At 38.9% G+C, this 25295-nt stretch overlaps 1 long non-coding RNA gene across 3 annotated transcripts in view; it reads left to right on the forward strand.

Moving 5' to 3' along the window:
* LOC109552290 (uncharacterized) overlaps positions 1-25295 on the forward strand; it is a 212691-nt gene that overhangs the window by 175840 nt on the left and 11556 nt on the right. For 2 of the 3 annotated variants that reach the window (XR_012329419.1, XR_012329417.1), the window contains exon 7: positions 15013-15135. This is a non-coding gene — a long non-coding RNA (uncharacterized lncRNA). Of the gene's footprint in view, positions 1-15012; positions 15136-17696; positions 17753-25295 lie in introns of all 3 variants that reach the window. The other variant, XR_012329416.1, reaches the window with a different exon arrangement.

Here is a 25295-nt window from a genome sequence, read left to right on the forward strand (position 1 = left end):
ATTAGTCTTCCTCATGTATGAAATTACATGAAGTAGGGAGACTGCTTTTTCTAGCATTTTCCTGAAGCACAGTGTCATTGTACCTCAGCTGGGAATTAAATCCCTCTTGGAGATGTAGGGTCCAAGGTGAACTGTGCTATGTCTTTCCCAACCCTCTCATTTCTGCTTGAGGAGTAAACAGCAGACTTGGGGTGGCCACTGGGGGGTCTGGCTATTTGTCAATTGATACACTTTCCTGGGAACATGATTGCTCTTTTTCTGAATAAGAGCATTGCCAAATCATATCAAATCTGGAACCACAAAAATGTTAGCAGAATTTCTAGATGTCTTAAGATTTTTTCTCTCCTAATGAGGATACTTAGCAGGAATATTCCCAAAGAAGGGAATTTTAGTTTGGGAAAAATAGAAGGAATGGTTACAATTGTTTGGAAGAAGTAACATTTACAAGAGAGTTTTACATTTGCATGGAATTTTCTCTCTCCTGTCACACAGATGGTGATTTCAACATTCCAGGTCAGAACCAGCAAGAATGTATCTAGTTAAAGGTGATAAGTGATTTTCTCAAGCAATAATAGGCAGTCAGCAATAAATGCTGTGTCTGCTATGTCAAGTTTATTCAACTTAACCCTGTGGGGATGTTTAATAAAATGTACAAAATAGAATCTGCTATTATAGACATTTCTCCAAAGAAGATATACAGATTGCCAACAAACACATGAAAAGATGCTCAACATCATTTATCATTAGAGAAATGCAAATCAAAACTACAATGAGGTATCACCTCACACCAGTCAGAATGGCCATCATCAAGAAATCTACAAACAATAAATGGCGGAGAGGGTGTGGAGAAAAGGGAACCCTCTTGCACTGTTGGTGGGAATGTAAATTGATACAGCCACTGTGGAGAACAGTATGGACGTTCCTTAAAAAACTAAAAATAGAACTACCATATGACCCAGCAATCCCCCTACTGGGCATATACCTGAGAAAACAATAATTCAAAAAGAGTTATGCAATGTTAATTCAAATACACCCAAATATTTGATTTCTAAACTTAGAATCATATTTAAAGTAATATAGAAAACTAGAAAAGACAAGTTCAACAAACATATTTAGCAGCTCAGTGTATGTGAATGGAAGCTGGTGTTCTGTAAGTTTACATTTAAACATCGTAACAAGTATAAATGTTCATTTTCATAAAAAAAAAGAGTCGTGTACCACAATGTTCATTGCAGCACTATTTACAATAGGCAGGACATGGAAGAAACCTAAGTGTCCATCGACAGATGAATGGATAAAGAAGATGTGGCACATATATTCAATGGAATATTACTCAGCCATAAAAAGAAATGAAATTGAGTTATTTGTAGTGAGGTGGATGGACCTAGAGTCTGTCATACAGAGTGAAGCAAGTCAGAAAGAGAAAAACAAATACCGTATGCTAACACATATCTATGGAATCTAAGATAAATGGTTCTGATGAACCTAGGGGCAGGACAGGAATAAAGACACAGATGTAGAGAATGGACTTGAGGATACGGGGAGGGGAAAGGGCTGGGACAAAGTGAGAGAGTAACACTGACGTATATACACTACCAAATGTAAAATAGATAGCTAGTGGGAAGCAGCTGCATAGCACAGGGAGATCAGCTTGGTGCTTTGTGACCACCTAGAAGGGTGGGAAAAGGAGGGTGTGAGGGAGACTCGAGGGAGGGGATATGGGGATATATGTATACATATAGCTGATTCACATTGTTACACAGCAGAAACTAACACACCATTGTAAAGCAATTATACTACAATAAAGATGTTTAAAAAAAAAGTGAGTAGCTTCATCACTGGCATTAGAGCTAACAAGAAAAGTCATATGATCATTTCCATTGATGCAGAAAAGGCCTGTGACAAAATACAGTATACATTCATGTTAAAAAACACTTAGAAAAGTAATTAATAGCAAATTCCTTAACATAGAAAAATGCATATGCCACAACCTCAGAGCAGCACCTACTTCTGGGGAAATGCTAGAAGCTTTCTCACTAAAGTTAGGAGAAAGACAAAGATGTCCACTACCTTTACCACTATTTAGCATTGTGTTGGAGCTACTACATAATGCAGTCGGCCAAGAGAAAAAACAATTAGAAGCATAATAATTGGAAAGAAACAGGTAAAATATCATCTGCATATTTGCAGATGAAATAATGATATATCAGAAAACCTAAAAGAAGAAAAGCCACTATCAGAAGACAGGTAAACAATAATTTAAAAGCAGCTTTTATATCATTCATATGCAAAAATAAAAAACAGTTAAAAGAAATGTGGAAGAAAAGAGCACATTGTCTGTTGTATGAAAGTAAAAAGAAAGAGAAAGGAAAGAACATTTTTTTTTTTTTTTTTTTGCGCTGTACACGGGCCTCTCACTGTTGTGGCCTCTCCCGTTGTGGAGCACAGGCTCCGGACACGCAGGCTCCAGACACGCAGGCTCAGCGGCCCTGGCTCACGGGCCTAGCCACTCTGCTGCATGTGGGATTTTCCCGGACCGGGGCACGAACCCGTGTCCCCTGCATCGGCAGGCGGACTCTCAACCACTGCGCCACCAGGGAAGCCCCAAGAACATTCTTAAGTACAAGTTAAGACTAAGCAGATAGGTCAATTAAGTGGAATAGCAAATCAATAATTAAGCCTAATTGTATATGGAAATTTAGTATATGTTAAAAGATACTATCTCAGATCAGTGGGGAGGAATGAGTTCTCAGAAAGTATATTGTTACAGGTGTGTTAGTGAGAGTGTCCCATTTTATTTTACTTAAAAAATTTTTTTTCTTTATTTGTATTGTATTGTATTTTTTCTTTATTTGTATTGTATTGTATTGTATTGTATTGTATTTTTGGCTGTGCTGCAAGGCATGTGGGATCTATTTCCCTGACCAGGAACTGAACCCATGCCCACTACAGTGGAAGTGCAGAGTCCTAACCACTGGACTGCAGGGAATTCCCTGTCCCATTTTACACCAGTAGCCTTTAAACTGGGATTCCTATATTCTTGAAATTATATGAAGGTTTGCCAAGGTTTGTGCAGGCATAGATAATTCTAATGGAATCTAGTCGTGTGTGTGTGTGTGCGTGTGTGTGTGTATAGCTTTGTGTATTAGAATTTTTTTTCCCTAAAACTGCTTTAGAACATGCTTGAGATCCAGATGTCAGGCTTCCTCTTTCCCATTTCACTTTCCACTCTTAACTTTCCCTTAAAAAAACCTCCACCATTCTGAATCTTACTATGATACATTGCTCCAGAGTCTAAAATCTCCAGGGTACCAAAGAAGTAAGCAATTCATTGGCTCCTGGCTTCTGAGGGAAAGTCCTGAACAACTAGGCAAGAAATATTGCAAGACAGGGAGGTGTTTTAACTAGGCAGCAACCTCGAGACAAGATTCCTTGATCTTATCTATCTATCTAACTATCTATCTATCTATCTATCTATCTGTCATCTTAGAATTCAAAAATGAATTGGTGGTCACTGAAACCCATCGTGTAACATCATTGTTTGAATTGAAAAACAAAGTCAAACTTTTTATGAGAAAAAAATAAATCTTATGTGGCAGGTTTGTTTGACAATGTGGGGTATGGGAGAAACAGAAGAATTAAGGAAGAGTCCCAGGATTTCTGGTAAGGTGAATTATATTGCCATTTTTTTTTGAGATGGAAAAGAGTGAGGGAAGAACCTATGGGGGGAAATCAGGCCTTATGTTAAGGATATGTTAGATGCCAATTAGATATCCAGTGTAGATGTTACATAGATTACAGTATATATGAGCCTGGCTTTCAATAGAGAAGGTTGGGATGAAAATGTAAATTTGTGTGTCATCAATGTATAAATAGTAATTAAAGCCATATCCCTAGATGAGATTGTAGGGGAGCTAAAGCTTTACCTGTTCCCTCTTAGGTTCTCCATCTGGACCTGAGAAGTAAGTTGACATACAACAGGTTAACAGGAGAAAAGCATAGAGATTTTATTTAATAATTTTTACAAGTACATAGGGGTCCTCATAGAAAAATGAAGACCCAAAGTGGCTAGGCTTAAGTGCTTTTAAACTAGTGGCCTGTTTTGGGGTGGCATGTGCTGAACCCCTCCAAGATCATTTGAAGAGAATAAATGTTTGAGGACTGAGCTCTGAGAAAACACAACATGTAGACACCAGCAAGAGGAGGAAGATGTAGGAAAAGGAGACTGAGCAGGAGCGGTTTGCAAGGAAGAAGGCAAACCAGGAGAATGTGGAGTTCCAGAATCCAGGCAGAGATGGTGTTTCAGGGAGAGAGTAGCCATAATGCCACATTCTTCGGAGACACTCAATAAGATAAGGAATGGTAATGCATCATTGGATTTGTTGATATAAAACTCACTGGTGGGCTTCCCTGGTGGCGCAGTGGTAGAGAATCCGCCTGCCAATGCAGGGTACACGGGTTCGAGCCCTGGTCTGGGAGGATCCCACATGCCGCGGAGCAACTGGGCCCGTGAGGCACAACTACTGAGCCTGCGCGTCTGGAGCCTGTGCTCCGCAACAAGAGAGGCCGCAATAGTGAGAGGCCCGTACACCGTGATGAAGAGTGACCCCCACTTGCTGCAACTAGAGAAAGCCCTCACACAGAAACGAAGACCCAACACAGCCATAAATAAAAACATAAACAAATAAATAAATAAAATTTAAAACTCACTGGTGACCTCAGCAAGAGTGATTTCAACGGAATGGTAGGGATGAAAATCTGACTGTAGTGGGTTCAAGTAAGAAAAGTGTTAGGGAGTAGAGATGATACATTTAGAATACTTTTTGGAAATGTTTTTTTATTGTGGTAGAAGTCACATAATATAAAACATACTATTTTAACCGTATTTAACTGTACAGTTCAGTGGCACTAAGTACATTCACATCGTTGTGCAGCTCCCACCATCATCCATCTCCGGAATTTTTCAGCTTCCTAAACTGAAACTCTGTCCGCACTAAACACTAACTCCCCATTCCCGAGACACAAGGAGCAAAAAGACTATAACCTGTTTTTACCCACTGAACCACTAATTCCAGTTCTAGGATGCTGTTCTAATAAAATGATGAGAAATTCAAATTCAAATTTTTATTTAAAGGCATATACCAGAATGCTATTTAAAATGATGAAAAACTGGAAATAAATAATCAAGATATCCCCAAACAGGAAAATTATAAAGTTAAGTGTGACATATCTATGGTGTAGAATAGTAGAATAATCAATTCAAAGTATGAATACAAGGTATTTTTAATGACAAAAGTGAGTGTTAATAAAAAGGACGTAAAATTGTCTCCATGATGTAACAATGTGCAAAATTGTGAAAAAGATAGAAATAAGTAAAAATAATGAGTGTCTATGTGGCAGAGTTGTGGATGTTTTCAGTATTTTTCTAATTTTTTCCAATCAGAAATTCATAAAACATACATAGGATTAACCTGGTTCATATTTACTATAATGAAGGTAGACCAGTGATGATCTGTATCTACATAACTCTAGTTATTTTAACTGAAAAATGCTTCTAAGTACCGTAAATTCAGCTCATAAAATAGTACAAAACCAAAAGGCTCCCCCCCCACCTTCTTCTGTATTAATTATGGATCTATTTGTTGTAAATGACAGAATCTCAACTCATGCTGGCTTGTTCCCAATGAGAGTATTTTGACTTTTGCCGTTCCAGGCAGAGCTGGATATGTAGGCTCTGATGATGCTCTCAGATCTGTCTTTCTTCATATCTCTGCATTGTCTTTCTCTATATTTTAGGCTAAGGTGTGAATGATGTTCCCTAAAATGGTCCAGTGATTAACTTCCACAGCTCACAATGATATGGCAGCTCTACTGTGCAGAAAAAAACCCCACGAAAACCACAGATATCCACTTATATGAATCTGTCTGCAAAGCAGATGTGTTCATGGCTTGCATCTTTGTGCTTACCCTCTTTTCCACAATGGTTTCTAGCTTTGAGAGTCTGTGAACCTATTCTAATAACTCTTTCAAATTTCAATGTTAGTAATAGATTAAAGCAAATCTTGCATAGTCCCTTTTGGACAAATCTTCTCTGTCCATGGTCTATTCTTATTTCCCCTCCCTTTCTCTTAAATTCTTCTTGGTCTCCTCCACCATTCAAGACCCCAAATATAGCATTACCCAACATTCAGTTGTATATAGTATATAGCATTACCCAACATTCAGCACCAGGAAAACTTTTCCTTGATGAAACGATGGTGAGTGGGGCTATTCTAAATCTATGGGTTGCTTTTCTGGGATGGATCATAGACATTTGATGAAAGTAAAATGTACAAACTTTGACTGGAAATTTCCACATCTCTCACTTCATCCATCACTGAGTATTACAGAAAGTCTTTTATTCGATAAGATAGATTTCTCTTCCTCATTCTTCTCAGTTCCTACTTTTGAAGAAAGCCTTTCTCTTTCTGAACGATGTGGATATAAACTAAATCACCAAATGGTGGAATAACAATTTTAGTTTTACTACGGTGTTGCTGTCTATTTTTTATGCTTACTTGATTCTCAACCCTGCACCATTTAATAGAAAAATGGAGCTATAAGACCCCTAAAAATTTAGTATATTGCTGCCCGAAGAAATATCGTTTTTTTAGGTACACCAAACCATGCTCTTCTAATAGTGAACCAAATTAGACAACAAACATGTTTGTGATGATAAAAGGCACAGTGGGGGTAAGTTAGAAATTAGCCTTAATGTTGAAGGACTATCTGTCTGGCTTATCCTTATGGCAACTCAGTACCCTGAAGAGCAGGGAAGTAGATGGGAACATATCTAAACTCTACCAGTACAAGTACTGAGGAGGGCAAAATCTCACATGTATTCAGGAGTTATTTTCAGTGAAAATCATGCAAGGGTTTTTGCAGCCAGATGAGGAAGAGAACAAAGTACAAAGCAAAGCAGAATGTAGTTATTTTTATTTGTTTGGTCTGTATTATTTGATTTAAAAGTTTGTCCTTTACGGGAGGTTAATGAAGGCAGAGAAGCTATTAGTCTCCCCCTACGTCTAAACAAAACTCATGCTGCAAAGTGATCATAAAACTGCAACACATTGGGAAAGTGTTTAGATTTTTCCTTTCCTGCAATATGGCGATTAGTTGGTGGTAGAATTGCTCAGGGAAAACGAAATTTATTTGTTCATTGAATCAATCATTATGGAAATCCAGTTTTTCTATACATTTAGAAGTGTGCTTGTAAAAGTAAATCTTTGATATTATCTACCAGTTTAAATTTAGATTAATAGCTCATTCTAAAAAACAATTTCAAGATATTCCTTAATGTTGCTTATGCTAAAGACAGGTAATCTCATGACATGTTGTATTTTTATCTGGAAAGAAACCCAGTTCTGAGCTGTGCGTGGCCCTCTTGGATGAACTACTGCCTCAAGCTAACATTTCATATTATCTCACAGTACCATCCAATAAAAATTGTCCCTTTCAGTAATATTAAAACCTTTTAATTTCCTAAACTCTTCTTGCTTATTGTTTCTTGATCTTTGCTCTTAATAAGTTTACCCTGCTTGGAATGTGTTCTCCTACCATTGCCCTCACTTAAATTCCTACACATGCGTCAAGGAAAAATTCAAAATCCAATTTCCATGAATTTGGAAGTGATTTTTTTTTTTTAATCTGTGGTGAATTTTACAAGCTTTTTGGTTGTTCAGTTCTTTCACGGTATTTTCCCTCATTTAAAACTTAAAATTCTTAGTTTGGTGCAAAATCATACTGTTTTGTAATTGTTTCTGCAGATCACTGGAAAATGGACATTCCACTTTTCTTTGACTAGTTCCTGTAGTGAGGAGTATTTTACACCTCAAAGCAGTCTGTTTTGTTTCGAAAAGCCTCTAATTGTTCATTTTTCGTTATAGGGAGCTGAAATTAGTTTCCATACAAATTCTAACCATTGGCTATAAATTTGCCTGTATATATGGGTATAAATATTATCAGCCATTCATTCTTTCAACCATTGTTCAGTGAATGCTTATTGGTAAAAAAAAAATTGATATCTTCATAAAGCTTAAGTCTAATGAGAGAGATATTCCTATGACTGTTAGGTAGTAAGCTCTTTGTGTACAAGCATCATTCGTAAAATATTTTTATATTGCCTAACGAAGTGTGCAGAAAGAAGGAAACAGAAAAACCTCAGGTATGAATTCTGAGAAACATCATTTTGTGTGAAAGTGAGTGCCTCCTTCTGTGGGGTTGTGAACAGACTGAACGTGGGCGGGGTCCCCATGATTACAGAGCAGAAGGTGGAGTCTGAGCCTATGACCTGCACAGAGATATGTTCTTCTTAATGGTTGGAACTCTCACTCTTGCTGCGTGTGTGACTGTGTTAAAAATAGAAACCGCTCCCTCGTGGCACTTGTGGACTGGGGATGCTGCTCCACTTTCTGTGGGCTCTCTTCCCTGTTCAGAGAGAGGAACAGACACAGAATACTAGACATCAACTCTCCACTTATTCAATGATTCATTTCATTTTTTCCAACTTTTCTGGAAACAAGCAAGCAAAATTTACTTTTAAAGGACTAAAACAAGACCTGAATAAATGAAGAGGCATATAATATTCTTGGGTAGGAAAACATAATATCCTAAAATGTCAGTTTCCAATGTGATTCCAACCAGAATCCCATTTGTTTGAACGAAACTAAGTAAGTGAGAACAAATACCTTGGAATTGTCAACTATATTTTGAAAAAGAATATTAAGATTGGGTTTTCTTTTTATGACATAAAAACTTACTCTGAAGAAAACAGTACAGTATAGGCACAGCCTTCTCAGGTGTCACTGACAAGAAACCACCCACCAGCCTCAAGACCACTGAGAGCACTGAAATTAAGAAAACAATAGTCTTTTCTTTGCGAAAGAGAAAAGAAATCTAAGATGCCCATGAGAACCAAACACTTTCAGGATTCTATATTCTCTGTACTGTTTGCCTTCACAGAACATGCCAACATCCTGAAAATAACATAGGCTGAGACCCTGAGTCTTTAAGCTACTAAGTCTCAGGAGATTTGTGTTCAGCTCCCACTGTAGTTTTAGTCACTGTGTCACTCAGAGCCCAGAAGTACTTGGCCGAGTCTTTCCAATGGGCTGATGTTCTCCTCAGGTGGAAGGACTTCTCACTGCTCCTAAATTCAGCCTCAAAACCTTTGATACCTGAGACAAGGCTGTTTCCAGATGTGTACTTCAGGAGAAGCTGGAGTCCTTGATTGGGGTACTGTATGTACCAGAAGAGATAGGACGAAAAAGAAGTTGAGTAGTTGCACCTCAGCTCCAGACGGGCTCCTTCAGAGACAGTGATGTGGCCGTCAGGCTGGGTCACCGACTGGGCTCCGGCTCCTCCTGAAACATCAATGCTGAATCAATGAACTCAGCCAGAACAAAAAGTCTCTATTCAAAGTCAGTCCAAAGCAATGTTCCATGTGTAGACAAGAGAGTAAAATGGAACAGTACTCACTCAGGAACAGGAGCACCTCAAGCATCAAGGTGAACACCAAGGTCATGGTGGAGCAGTGAGGAGGCAGTGAGCTCCTTTCTGGGAGATTCTCCACAAACAAAAGTCTGATGACTGGTGGACTTGAACCCAGGTTGCTGTGAGGTTGAGAAGGAATGACACAGGATTTAGATTTCTTCTTCTGATGGACGTTGTAAGGTGTGTTGGGAGAGAGGCTGTCTTAACAAGACTGCCTGCCTCTGGCGTCTGAGATGCTTTACATGTCATTGTGCAAAAAGTGGTGTCCGAATATCTCTTTAAACTGTAGGGAAGGAAGGTTTTTGTGCGATTATTCTGATCTTATATAGAAAAACCATTTCCAGTTTACACAACAGCCCCCTCTATTGGTCAGATAGAGAAAGAAAGAGCAGTTCACAATTTTTGTGAACCTTCCTCACCTCCTTCCTGCCAGGAACACAAAAGTCTCCGAAAGGAGTGGCAAGCACTACAGAAAGTGGCTGCTCTGAATGTGGTCTGCAGGTGAGTAGCATCTGCATCACCGGGGAGCTATTCTGAATGCAGAAGCTCAGGCCCTACCCAGACTTCCTGAGTCAGAATCTGCATTTTAATAAGATTCCTGCTCACATTAGAATTTGAGAAACACTTGTCTAGATGAAGGAGGTAAAAAATACCTTTTGGATTTAATAATAAAGAGATCATTGGTATTTCTGAGAAAAAATAGATTGGTTACAGGAGAGGCATGTATGAATTTGGAGGAATATTAAATATTTTTTCAGAGAAGCATGCTTGAATATTTTAAATGATGGGAAGAAATCAGTAGCAAGAAAGTCCTGAAGAACCAGACCATAGAGTTTGGACGATCAGTGGGCTGAGGTGCCAGAGAAGTCAAAGTGAATGGAGTGGGTGAAGCATTTGGACAGAGGCGCACTATTTAAAAGGAAGAGAGATATCTTTTTTATTATTAGGGGAGGGAAAGTGAATTATATGTGTAAAAGCAGGAATGTTTCATGTGGAAAGCAGAAGGTTGAGGAAGATTCATTTAATGATATGAGTTGTCTTTACGCATAATGATATGAGTTGTCTTGACTCATCATAAGGTCCTGGGTAAGCTGTACTAAGAGCGAAGAGAGTCAAAGGAGATATCGTAAAGTATAGAAATGGTACGTTATAAAAACATACAGAATTTTCACGCACCATTTCATTTACAATTGATGTTAAAAACCACGACTATATGGAGACAAACGGCTGTATGGCTGTGTTGATACATATGCTTAGATGGGGGCACATTGGCCTCCTGGGATGATGGTTTAAGTAAGAACCAGGTGTAAGAGTGGGAAACACAGCCATGTGTTGGCTTGAGGGATATAATGAAGTAGAAGTATCTTCAAATGTTCCCGTAGTGGAAGGTTTCCAGCCCACTCATATAAACCAGCTTCACAAACCAGCTCTCATTAATCAGTGCACTTGTCAAGAGTAAACTGTGGTCAAGCTGTAGGCAGATCTACTGAATGGTTCTTATAAGTCAGGGACAATAATAAAAGCTGGGATTAAAGAATAATATGTATGGGCCCCCATCCTTGAGGAATTTGGACTAGTGAAGAGTTAAAACCAAAAAATATTCTTAGCATAGTAGATATGTGCTCTTACAAAACTGTGTACAGAACACTAAAAGAGGGAGAGGGCAAATAAATATAATTTATGTAACCTGGAAAATCTTTTTAAAAGTAAATGTGACATTTACTGGGTCCTGAAGATTGAATAGGATTTTGCCAACTTGAGAAAGAAATAATATTTATAAGAAGAAAATATGAGAGTGAGTTCATTTGATATGGCTGATGTTCAGAAATCTTGGTGTAATACTGGGGAGGAAGATGAACACTTACTGGAAGTAATACTGTAGATGGCCACATAAACCTTGGTTTTTACTTTTGGGTCATGGGGAGCCATAGAAGGTCCTGAAATAGAACAGCAATCTAATCTGATGTGTATTTTAGAATGATAACTTCAGGGATAGATTTGGGAAGTAAGAGCTCATGGATAGGGGATACATTTAAGAAGTTATTCCAACCAACTCAGTGAGAGATTATGAGCACCTGGACCTGGATAGTAACAAGGCAAGTAAAAAGAGGTGGTTGGGGCTTCCCTGGTGGCACAGTGCTTGAGAGTCCGCCTGCCGATGCAGGGGATACGGGTTTGTGCTCCGGTCCGGGAAGATGCCACATGCCGCGGAGCGGCCGGGCCGGTGAGCCATGGCCGCTGAGCCTGCGCGTCCGGAGCCTGTGCTCCGCAACGGGAGAGGCCCACGTACCGCAAAAAAAAAAAAAAGAAGGTGGTTGAATGTGAGAAATATTTAGAAGACAGAATTGATATGACTTCATATATCAATCAACTTTGACTAGGGTAATGCTCAGTACAAACAACCTCACAATCTCAGTGGCTCACAAGAACAAAGTTTACTGAGTTGTCCCTGGTATGTTAGCTGTGGGTCAACTGCAGTCCAGCACTCTGAGGCTCTGCTCCTGGATACAGGACGATTCCGTTCTGCTACTTAGAGTTATCTTTCCATTCTGGACCTTGTGTCTTCTTCACATTATGGATAAAAGCTGAAAGGACAACCGCTACCTGCTAAGTGCAGGGAAGAAACAAAAGAAGACATGCCATGTGAATATATTTAGTTTTAGCTATGATATAACATACTTCCTATCCACTCACATTCCATTGATCAAAGCTGGTCACATTGCTGTGTCCAAAGTCCACAGTGAGGCCAAGTATAGAAAATATACTCCAGCTAAAGATTAGCACAGTAAGGGTGAGAGAGCATGAATAGTCAACACATAATACACTCTAATAGTCTTGGAAATGAGCTACATGAGAGTGAGCTTATAGGGCACTCGGATGTTAACTCCCTTACGGAAAAGAAGGTATATTCACTTCAAAATCTTTAAGAAAGTTTTTTGTGAAAACCTAGGAGAAATCAATAAAAATTTATTTGCTTTTCCCATTTGTCTTCTTTGTTCTTTCTTTTTGTGTTGAAGAACATGCCTTCAATGAAGTAGGATGTAGCAACGAGTGGTGAATATTACCCTACTTTAATCAGATTATTTTAGAAAGGTTTGAGTAACTATCTAGTTCACTTGGAATCATGGCAAAAGAGGAGGCTAGGAATCTGATTCAATGATATGGCCAATATACTGGTGGGAATGGAGGTGAGTGATGTGTAATGACAGTCCCGTTAGTTGACGGAGGTACAGTGACTGGAACGCTTGTTTATGTATCATTGCATTTCCCCCTGGTTATAGCAAACACTGTAATTCATTGAATTTGCCTTTTCCACCTCACACATGGCTCTTTCTCAATGCTGGTACCAGAGCAGCACCAGGCACAGGCTTGGGCTGCAGAGGCTGAAGGGCACTGTGTGCAGGCACAGAGAGACGTGGCTGAGTCTTCAGCCTGGGATCCTTTGATGTACATGCAGCTGTAACCCTTCTTAGTATTCAGAGTGATTCTTACTTATCCTTCCTCCTTTTCATCCTCATTTAAAGTCATTAAAACAGGTCCTTAGGGCTTTTTCCAGCTTCCCATCTATACCAGTGTAAAGCATAAAAAGAGCTGGAAGGGAAACTGCAGGTGAAATTGGTGCTCCCTCCTTCCTGAACATGCAGAGATGGAGAAATCTGTTCCACACTCAATATGCTGCTCATTTCTGTTCAGAAAGGCAGGGTCAGACATACACTGATCTCTCTACAGAGTATTCATTGTCTTCACACGTTCCCAGATAGAACCTAGAGTTACGTGACTACATCCCCCTCCTTCTCCATCACTGCCACATACTGTTCAGAATGTCTTCAGCAGCCCCTGGACTTAAGGCCAAGATGAAGTCACAGGATTAACAATGGAGCTGGCAAAGGATTCCTCTCCATTTATCCTGCCCAAGTATCCTCAGCAGAGGAATATTGTTCTTCAGAAAATAGGATTCTGCATCTGGTTGCCCAGCCAATCAGAGACAAGACCCCATACAAGGCCTAGAAACACACCAACAATTTCTGACCTAGACTCAGTTTCCTGTTACTCAAAAGGAGGGCTCAAACACTGCTTTCTTGAGACCAACTTCACAAACAGTGAGGACATCCCCCATGAGTCCACAGCACAAAGAGAGCTGACAACCATTCAGAAGTGGGCTGCCCCATCGTGCACTGCAATCATTCAACTTGAGAGAGATTGGGATGGCAATTTGTGGCAGGAAAAACACTTCGGTTAGGAATCTTTTATACGAACTTTCAACAAAATCCTCATATTATAAATGTGCACACATACCATGTGCTAAATTATCTATTGCTTTATGTACATTGTTCGAATACAGAAATCACACAATAGAATTACTATCATTCCCAATTTACCAACAGGAAAACTAAAGCTGAAAGAGATTGAGGAATTCACTCCAGGTCAAACACCTGGTAATAACTAGAACACATATCTATCTGGTAAGGGGTCCATGGTGTTTGGAATCTGCCACGCCACTTACATTTGTGATACTCAGTAAATGTTTTAAATGGTAGAGAAGATATGTTCTGAAAATAACAGGAGTCTGCTTTTTGGGTTTCTTTCTACTAGCCAAAAAATGGAACAACTTAAACGTACTGAATGACTCCATTTACATGAAATGTTCAGAAAAGGAACCTATGGAGATATAAAGTAGATCACTGGTTGCCTGTGGCCAGGTATCGGAACAGGGATTAACTATAATTGAGCATGAAGGAGCTTTTTGTGGTGATAAAAGTGTTCAAACCTGGATTATTGTAATGCTTTCATAAGTCAGCTAATTTACCAAAAATCACTGAACTGTACATTCAAAATGGATGAATTTTGTGGAATGTCAATTTTACCTCAAATAGCGTTGTTTAAAAGTAAATAAGAATTATGTTCTATCTTGCCCGTGTCACAGTCCAGGAATAATGCTAGTTTGATTGAACATACGCATATTAGTTTAAACAGTCATCTTGTGCCCAGAATATCCTTAAGAGATCTGAAAATTATGAAAGCAATACTCTCTGTTCCCTGTAAGCTTAAAAAACAGCTGGAAAAAAAAAAAGACATCCAGGGGAAATTTAACAGTACAAGATAGCAGTAATTAAGATTGTTCAGAATCTAAATGTACTTCCGGAAAATTGGCAGTGTAAATTGACTATATAACCTTCTTTCCAGTGAACAACTGAAATAAATAAAGGAAAGAGCATGGGGAAGGTACTAAACTCAGGGAACAGTACCTTCCACACACTCAAACAGTGTTCTGGAAAGTGGAACAGGATTGGAAGATATCTCAATGGCTAACCTCTGACTTTCCTTCCCAAGAAAAGAGATGCCACTGTGGTTAATAAAGGAAATCCTGAAAAATCTCATTAATGTCTCCCAATTTAGAAGTGCAAAGGCTGAGGTTAGGAATGGACTGCTAGACAAACAGAAACTAGTACAACTAAAGCTCCTTTTTTTTTTTTCCTCCAGATCAGACCACTTGATGAATAGGGTAGTGTGGGTATGACCACACCATCATAAAGCCTACTTGCTGTGAAGCGTATTTCTGATGAAAATACTGATCCATTGAAAAATTCACCCGGATATTGGAAGGTATGTATCCAGAACAAGACAGGAATACCTCCAACAGCCTTGACATTCATGCAACTAGTAAGGTAGAATCCTGTAATTTTCAGCAACCCACCTTACCTGAAATCGAGGAGAAGCCAATTGATCACTAGATATATTGCATAAATTAAATCTGAGATGAAGTGACTTGCAGGATATACATATTGACCGTTCTAGATAAACACACAAAGATTAGTCCAGTTTAAGCTTTTATATCAGTGTTTGAATAGCATGGACTCTAGAAATAATTTTATCTTTTGTACGTTTATTTTATATACACACACACACACACACACACACACACACACATATAAATTGAGCCTCCTGCACTAAGTATTGTTCATTCATAGAGGATTCTGTAGTGAAAGGATATAAAAGGCCTACAGTGCGGTAGGAGGAGGAAGAATTAAATAAATGGATTTTTTTAAAAAGAAAATTATAGATAGTGATAAGCACTTAAAAAATACAATATTGTATTGAGCTAGAGAGTTGCTCTTGGGGTGAGGGAAGGCATCTGCTCTAGACAAGGTATGGAGAGAGGGCTCCACTCCGACACTTATTCTGTAACACCAGACAAGGTATCGAACCTCTCTCATGTTCAATTCCCTTTTCTGCAAGTAGCCAGTATCTTTCTGGGGGTGCTGGGCTCAGCACTGGCATTCATCATCTCATTCACTTCTCATAAGAACCCTGCATGGTAGATTCTGTCAATATCCACATGGTAGATATGAGGAAATGGAAGCATAAAAATTATTAAGTCATTTTCCGAAGATCACTCAGCTACCGAGTGGTAGATCTAGAAATACAACCCAAGTCGTTGGTCTCAAGCACTTTGCTACACTGTCTCCCTAAAGTAGGATGGACCCAACCTTGAAGGGTTCCAGTAAGAATTAAGTGAGAACACACATTCAAATCACCCAACACAATACCTTCCCTAGCTTAGGCACTCAACCAGCTGCAGGCAATGTGCAGAATCTTGCGGGGGGGGTGGGGGGTTGGGGTGGGGGTGGGGTTGGGGGGGCATGTTGGGAGATGGAATCTGAAATTGCAGAGGAATCTAGCCCAAGATAAATTTCAATATTTTTTTGAGATATATGTAGCAGGTTACCTGGCAGATTTCATGTGTTATCGTAAGTATCCATGGCCTATCATGTTCTTACTGTTAATGAGAAGTCAATTCATTAAGGTGTCATATTGAGAGATTGGGTGGGCATATTATAATATGAAATGAGTGTACCACCCAGTATTGGCTACAATTGTTTATTTTTTCCCATTATTGACTCTTGCTCCCACTTCTCAGGATATTGCTATACTACAAGAAAGGACAGAGCAGTAGACACAATTATACTTACCAGACAAGAAACCCCAAACTTGCACAACAATTCTGAGCTTTCTTTCCAAGGTAGCCTATAACTCCACAGGCAAAATCATCTCATGTGTTGTATATGTCATTTGAAATCAATCACTTTCACATCTGGCTAGCAAAAGAAAAAAACCAGCCAGTTCTCCTGAATCCTCTCTCTCCTGATTTCTGCATTGGGAAGTTTACTGACTGGTTCAGCAATGGCAGCTTCTATTGTGGCTAGGCTTCAGCACAATTTTACCCAATGTCACTAGAGGGCAGCAGCGAGGCCAGTGTAGGCATCACAAAATATTTGAGCAGGACACCAGGTGGCAGTGCTTCAGCTTTCTTTCTTGCTGCATGCAGTGTGCTAGAGCCTGATTCTCAAGGAAGGAAAATAGAAAGATTAAAGAGATAAAAGATAAAAGATTCCCAAAGGGGTGACATTTGAGTAAAGACATGAAGGAATTCAGAGGTGCACCATGTAGATATTTGGGGGCATAACATCACAATAGAGAGGACAAAGGCAAGGAGCACAGGTCTTGATATAGAAACATGCTTGGAGTGTTTAAGGAATAATATCTTTCCCTGAGGCCCCTTATTCTTCCCAGCACACTATTGCATAAGGAACTTGCTAAAGCATTCAGCACTGTTAACTGATTAGTGGATGATTTCCTCATCTATTGATCCTGGGGCAATTTGTGCCTAGGTTTGGCATCTTCTTTCCTAGTTCCCTTTAGGTTCCTGTTTAAACCAGTAATGTCACCATCACTGAGACATCCAGCCAGCCTGTGCTGGGGCCAAGTGCTTCTCCATAGTTCAAACCTTGCTCTTTAGGAGCCCCATAAATGCTACACTCTGGCTGGCAATAAAAGTTAGAGATGATATTCACAGTTAGGAAAGTTCTTTCTTATTTCTGAAAAATTAAAAAAATTGGAACAATAAAATCTGTCTCATAGGGTTTATGATATTTGAGTTAGATAATGAAACTGAGATGCATACTACAGTGCCTGACATATAGTAAGCCCAATAAGGACCAACTTTCTTTTTTCTAGTAAAACCTTCCTTTCCTTCAATGTCCGGGTCTGTGTTCTGTTACTGCTTGTTGTTTTCTCCACATCAGTTCAATGATGGGAGCTTCTAAGAAATTTACTTAATCACTTATTTTCCTGGAGACAGTCATTATTTTTCCCTCTCTTCTTAGGTCCTGTTCTCCTAGCCATACTGATTCACTCAGGATGCTAAAAGGACACAGATGAGGTTTTATTTTCATTTCCCTAATGAATAATAATAATAATATTCCCTGATGAATAATGATAATTTTTGTATATTTATTAGCTATTGGATATAATATTTCTGAATTGGATCTCCAAGATTTTGCCATTCTTATTAACTCTTTTCTTATTGATTTACATGAGCTTTTAATATATATTGCATTTGAGTCTGTATCAGAAATATGCATTGCAAATACAGTTTACCATTCTGTGCCTTGACTTTCCCCCCTACTAGCAGTGATTTTTAACAAAGACAATTTTAAAATATCCTTTCATGTTCATAAGAAGCCAGTTTCAAAGTTTTATTTATTTGTTTTAACACTTTAAAAATGTTTTCAATTGGTGCCTTCTGATGTGAAATCAGGCATCATTCTTAATGATATTTCCCAGAATACAATATATCGATTTTCCCTGGGTATTGGCAAGATTATTTCCACTTAAATAGACCCCTGGATTTGCCTTCAATGCCTTGCAAATTTCTGCCAAACCACAGTGGTGGACTTGCAGAATTCCTTATTCATCTTTATGGTTTTCCACATAGCATTGCTCCTGAATAAGAAACTTGTTTTTTAGGAAGTCAAGTAGAACAGTGAGTGAAGGTACTTGCTATGAGCAAATAGGTTATGGAATGGGTAATGGAAATGGTAGTTATAAATACCACCTACAATCATGTGGTCATTTGCAGAAACAAGAACTATAATACTTATGACAATTCTTTTTCATTTTGATATGAATATGGTTATGTATACATTAACCATTTTTAAGTCTCTCCCCTACTTGTCTGCCTGTGGTAACATATGATGTGCAAGTATAAGTTTATCTCATATCTCATTGTATCTCAGTGGTTAAGATGCAGGATTCAATGGGACAGTGTGAATGAGGTATAAGAGGAAAGAACACCACCCCAAAATGGATAAATTAACTGGGTGTACTCTCTTCGGGAGAGGGTTAGCTTGGTTTTGGTTGAATGGGGAATAACTGCATCTTATTAACAGGAAGCATAGTTTTGCTGTTGTGTTTATTTGAAAGTTGTGTTGTTAAAAGAGGTATAGATGGGTGACTAGTTGACATAGAGGGTACTGTAGTAGCTTTGTAGTGTCTCAACTATCTGGATATCTATGTCCCAGAGTTTGCTTCCCTGTATTGTTCTGGGTTAGGGTTGGCCACAAAAAAGACTTGCGCAAGGTTTAGAAGGTAGTTGTCATGAAGTAGCCACATTTTTTAAGCTCTGCTGGTTGGTGCAGGGCTCCAGGAACTGGGCAACTCACACATGTGGCTGCTGATGAACTAGCTCATCTTATTGTTGACTCACAACTCCTCTACCGCCCACCCGATCTCCTCCTCATCTTCTCTTTGTCTTGGACCAAGTATGCATGTAGCATGAGGGCAAATGACAGCCACTTCTCCTTGAGGTCACCCACCATTGTGAGACTGAAGGAGGTGAGAGACAGAGAAGTTTTAGTGTGTCTTTGTGGGTTCCATTGTCCTCGTGGTTTCTAGTACCCGTCCATGACACAGTCTGTCCATGCTTTTGTCCACATCCAACTTTCCTTCCCAAATGACACTCTAACTGACTAACAGTGAATTCAGGCTCAACACCAGATGCAAAGATAACAGCTTTGTAGAGACCCCTCCACCAGCTCTAGCTATTGCCTGAGTTCTATTCTCTACAGTGAGTCTCTTATTCTAGATCACTTGTAATTTGCTTCTCTGATTGTACCCTGACACAAAGTCTAAGAGGAAACGACTAAGGAAATGATTTTCATGACCATTTCAGATAACTAGAGCCAGGTTTGTAATGTGAGTGTCTTTAGGTGGAACTGCCACTTTAAATTATCATGGAGCAAATTTTCAACAGTAGACAATTTTACACATGTTCTGTGTGATGGACTTAAAGTCAAAAATTCAAGACTGAGTATGTATTAGTAGAAAGTTACTCTGGACATCTGTTCCCAAGTGAGATAGCAGGCGATTTTATTTAGAATTAAATCTCCTGATCCAGACCACAGATTAAGCAACCACAGGACTACCATTTCTTGTCTGGCATCTGCAGGTGTGCCTTTCAGCGTGGCTCCCGCAGCAAGGGGGCTCTCTCTTATTGAGCTCTGGGGTTTTTGTTTGGCTTTTCCTATTACTTCAAGCACTGTGAGTTCCCGGAGAGCACAGAAGTAGTTTGCAGAATCTTCCACCAGTAAGGCTGAAATGGTGAGGCTGATGAATTTTTGTCTTTTCTGAAAGTTTACAGAATAGCGGCCATTCTTTGCATTTTGGCCAGAAGAACTCTGATGAATAAGGAAAGTCATCTCTCCACTGGGAAGCTGCTTATACCAAACAATATAGTACTGGCTCCAGCTTGTTTCATACTGACAGCTCAAGGTGACCGCCTCCCCTAGCTGACTGGATATGGCTGGCTGGACTTGAGTAGCTTTCTGGGCCGCACCAAATCCTGTGGGAAAAAATCAGAAAACAGAGCTGAAGTAGTGGACAAAATAATGTAGGAATTAGACTAATTTAGGACCCAAAGAAAAACCAAATTGAAATCATGATAAGCTTTCTTTTCTCCAATCCTCCTTTCCTCCCCAAGTCCATGTGAAGTACCATGTGCCTTTTTGCAGTCCTTTCAACCTGAACATTTGTACCCATATTTGGAACCATCCCTACCAGAGAAGATGAAGGCCAGGAATACCCAGGGCAGGCTGGAGAGCACCATGTGGCAAGAATTCCTCTGCACATATGTTTTCAGTTCTGCCTCAAGCTGAGAGTTCAGTGTCTTTGAGGGCCTAGCAGCACATATACATAGTACCTGGGTTCCTGTGTCACTCCTCCAAACAGGAAGTAGGGTGTTATGTTCATAGACCACGTGGTCAGTGCACAGATGGGGAAAAAGTCTGGCTCACCACAAAACTATGTCTACTTTTCTTCCCACGGTAATTGTTAGGCAGTGTCTGAAAAGGAGCATGGAAAAATTAGTATTAAAGTTTTGAGCTGAGGGGAACTACAGATTAAACAGGTTGACATGTGTTGATAATTATTCAGCAGAATAATTTTGCCAGTCCTTTTAAAATAGAATTTAGTATAGGGTATGCACCCTTCTTGTAATCTACTTACTGGTCATTCATTTAGCCTCTCTTTACTTTTCTCCATTCTGAATCAGTGGAGTTCTTTTAAAACTCACAGATTTTCAGCTTTCTTGGTGAAAGGCAATATTATCCAAAATAATTAATGTATCTCTTTTTTTTAACCGGGTTCTAGGGCTCTATTTAGAGTTTTCACTAAATAAATTTACTTTAACATGAAATGTTAAAAAATCAGCCCCTCAGGTTTTCAGAATCTATTCAGTTTTTTATGTTTTCATGAAATTATAACAGGAATAATATATTCTTTTGAAACCTGACATTGAGTCTTATTTATTAGACTTTGAGGAAGATCAGGATATTCCAGATATTCAGTCCTGTTGTCTCCCCAGGTAGAACTGTACTTAGTAGATCGTGTGTCCTATGCTTGTCTTGATGTCACATTTTCTATCCCATTGGTCCAAAGTGTTCTGTCTCACTTGTGAGGAGCTGATTATTTTTCTCTTTGTAAAATAAAGTCCAGATAAGCACGCCAGATCTTTCTGTGACACAATGCTATAATGCACTCCTACAAAACATGTTATCTACAGGCTGTAAACACTCAGTACATGTCAATGCCACAGAAGTTGGTAACTGACGTTTGTATACTGGTACACGTTCTTGTGGAATGTAGCTGTCAATCTTCCATTTGGTTTCATTGTTTTAACGGGAGAATTAAAATAAAAGAACCAAAGGCAAATAGACAAGTAGAAAAGGAAGTACAGACAAGGTCTCTAAAACAGTGCTAGTCCTTTGACTTTAAGGTCAAAATAACTCTTTCATGAGTGACGCAGGGGTGAGTGTGTATTTTTAGTTGAGACATCTACTCCTCTGTCCCATTTCACCTCTGAGTGCTGACAGGCAGCCGACGCCCTGGTTTGCAATTATGTGTAGCTAAGCAGAGGAGAGCCATGAATGCCCACAGCAGTCTGGGGAGCAGCATAATGGCAGGATTTCCCCCTTGTTGAAATGGCCCTGCTCTGAGTTCCTGACAGTAAAGGTGCAAGGTCCCTCAGCTGCACTATAGCAGCTGTCTCTGAAATGTAGTTTCTGGCTGGATCAAGTCTGAATGTGTATAACACCCAGGTTGGGAGATTTGGCCTGCCTTAAACATTGTGCTCCCTTTCCTTGTGGTTTAATGATAAATGATTATATATAGTAAAGGACAGTCCAGTGATCAATATTGAAGGACATATGGGAAGGAGATTTATTACTTCAGATTTCCAAATTTAGTAAATTAATCTGTGATGGAATCTGAAGGGCTTACCAGAAACAAATTCATTATGAATCATGCTGTGTTTGCAAATATTCATTCATGTTCTTCTGATTGTTTTCTTGCCTCCAATTTCGATTCTAAGGTGAAATATGTTCACTGATCCTCGACTTCCCTACAAAAGATAAGCCAGAAGCCATCACCCCCCTTCCTTCCTACTTACCTGCCAAATCATGGGAACTGGTAACTTCACAACAGCAAATATCACTCAGACAAATGAGAACAAAACAGAGTTCTGACTTCTGTTATATCTCCAGTTGTGTATTGGAATAACAAATGGTAGTGGCAGTAAAATCATATTCACTTGTGATGTAACTCTATGCTTAACTTATTAGAAGTTGTAGGAAGCAAGGCTCCACAGGTCCTCTAAATCCAAATGTTTGGCCATGTGTTTGTCATGAGTGCACATATATTGTTTGGTGCAATTCTATAATTATTGTTATAGTTGTCACGAAGACAAAGCTTCTCATAACATACCGTTTAATCAGTGAAAATATAAAAACTATTAACAGTATAAATGCTTTCCAAAATAAAATTATTTCCTTCTCTTGACATTGAAGGAATGAAGATTCTTTTCCATTTTATCCTGAAATTTCATCTAATGAAGTTGTTTATGCCAAACGATCAAATTTCAAGCATTTTATTTTTGTTTCAGCACCTCATAAAGAAACCCCAATGAGAATAACTGAGTTATTCTGTTGTAGATTGTCTTCATACTCTCCTTGATTCCTTTATGGGAATTCCAAATTCACATATCATATGAGGGCACAGAATCACTACTGGGGTTTGCAGATCTTCCCTAGTCCCTCCCTGTGACATCCTTGATGACAGTTTTCTCATGCTGACCATGCATTCCCATCTAGGCATTATATCTTATTTTAATCTTGTATATTTCATTCAAGTGAAAGCTACTCTACTCATATATACATTCTACTCCGAATTTGTTATTAAACTGTTCAAACTACTAGAAAAAAAGCAAAACGAACTTTGAGAGCCAGAGGAATTCATATAGTGACATCTTTTTTTTTTAATTTTAAACTATAGTCATAATGCTGTACATTGCATCCCCAGGAGTAATTTATCTTTAACTGGAAGTTTGTACCTGTTGAACACCTTCTCAGACTCCCACCCCCATCCCCACTGATTCTGACAATCGCCAATCTGTTCTCTGTACCTATGAGTTCTGCTGTGTGTGTGTGTCTGTGCCTGTGCTTTAGATTCCACATACAAATGATTTCATAGAGTAGTTTTTTAATTTTAATTTTCATACAGTAATTGACTTTGTTTTCACTTAACATTATGCCATCTAGTTTCATCCATGTTGTAAATGGCAGGGTTTCTTTTTGTTTTTGATGACATTATCCTTGTTCATTCATCTGTCAATGGACACTTAGGTTGTTTCCAAGTCTCGGCTATTGTAGATGAGCTGCAATGAAGAGATATCTTTTTGAGATGATGCTTTTATTTCCTTCAGGTATATACCCAGAAGTGGAAACCCTGGATCGTATAGTAGTGCTCGTTTTAATTTTTTTTGAGGCATCTCCATACTGTTTGCGATAGACATTGCACTCATTTACATTTCCACTGACAGTTCACAGGGTTCCCTCTTTTTTACATTCTTACCAACACTTTTTTCCTTTTCTTTTTGGTAATAGACATTCTAACAGGTGTAAGGTGATACCTCATTTTCATTTTGATTTTCATTTCCCTGATTATTAGTCATGTTGAGTATCTTCTAATTCACCCATTGGCCATTTGTATGGCTTCTTTGGGAAAATGTTTATTCAGATGATCTGCCTATTTTTTAATCAGATTGCTTTTTCTATTGATCATATGATATTTTAATATATTTTGATATTAACCACTTAGCAGATATATAATTGGAAAATATTTTCTCCCATTCCCTAGATTGCCTTCTCATTTTGTTCCTGGTTTCTTTTGCCTCACAGTTTGATGTAGTCCCACTTGTTTATTACTGCTTTTGTTGTCTTTGCTTTTGGTGTCAAATACAAAAAATCATTGCCAAGACTGATGTCAAGGAATTTGTTCTGTATGTTTTGTTCTTGGAGTTTTATTGGGTTAGGTGCACGTTCAAGTCTCTAATCCAATTTGAGTTGAGTTTTGTGTATGGTGTAAGAGAAGTGTCCAGTTTCATTCTTTTGCATAGGGCTTTCCATTCTTCTTCACACCATTTATTGAAGAGACTTTCCTTTCCTGAAAGTATATTTTTGGCTTCTTTTTCATGAATTAATTGACTATGTACACATGGGTTTATTTTTACTTTTGTTTTTTAACGTCTTTATTGGAGTATAATTGCTTTACAATGTTGTGTTAGGTTCTGCTGTATAACAAAGTGAATCAGCTATATGTATACATATATCCCCATATACCCTCCCTCTTGCATCTCCCCCCGACCCTCCCTATCACGCCCCTCTAGGTGGGCACAAAGCACCGAGGTGATCTCCCCGTGCGATGCAGCTGCTTCCTACTAGCTATCTATTCTAGATTTGGTAGTGTATATATGTCAAAGCTACTCACTCACTTCATCCCAGCTTACCCTTCCCCCTCCCTGTGTACTCAAGTCCATTCTCTACATCTGCGTCTTTATTCCTGTCCTGCCCCTAAGTTCATCAGAACTTTGTTTTCTTTTTTTTTAGATTCCACATATATGTGTTACCATACGGTATTTGTTTTTCTCTTTCTGAATTACTTCACTCTGTATGACCGACTCCAGGTCCATCCACCTCACTACAAACACCTCAATTTCGTTTCTTTTTATGGCTGAGTAATATTCCATTGTATATATGTGGCACATCTTCTTTTTTTTTTTTTTTGCCACATCTTCTTTATTCATTCATCTGTCCATGGACATTTAGGTTGCTTCCATGTCCTGGCTATTGTAAATAGGGTTTCAATGAACAGTGTGGTACATGCTTCTTTTTGAATTACGGTTTTCTCAGGGTATATGCCCAGTAGTGGGATTGCTGGGTCATATGATAGTTCTGTGTTTAAGGAACCTTCATACTGTTCTCCATAGTGGCTGTATCAATTTACATTCCCACCAACAGTGCAAGAGGGTTCCCTTTTCTCCACACCCTCTCTAAAATTTATTGTTTGTAGAATTTTTGATGATGGCCATTCTG

This window comes from Tursiops truncatus, chromosome 2 (genome assembly GCF_011762595.2).
Source record: "Tursiops truncatus isolate mTurTru1 chromosome 2, mTurTru1.mat.Y, whole genome shotgun sequence".
Taxonomy (NCBI): Eukaryota; Metazoa; Chordata; class Mammalia; order Artiodactyla; family Delphinidae; genus Tursiops; species Tursiops truncatus.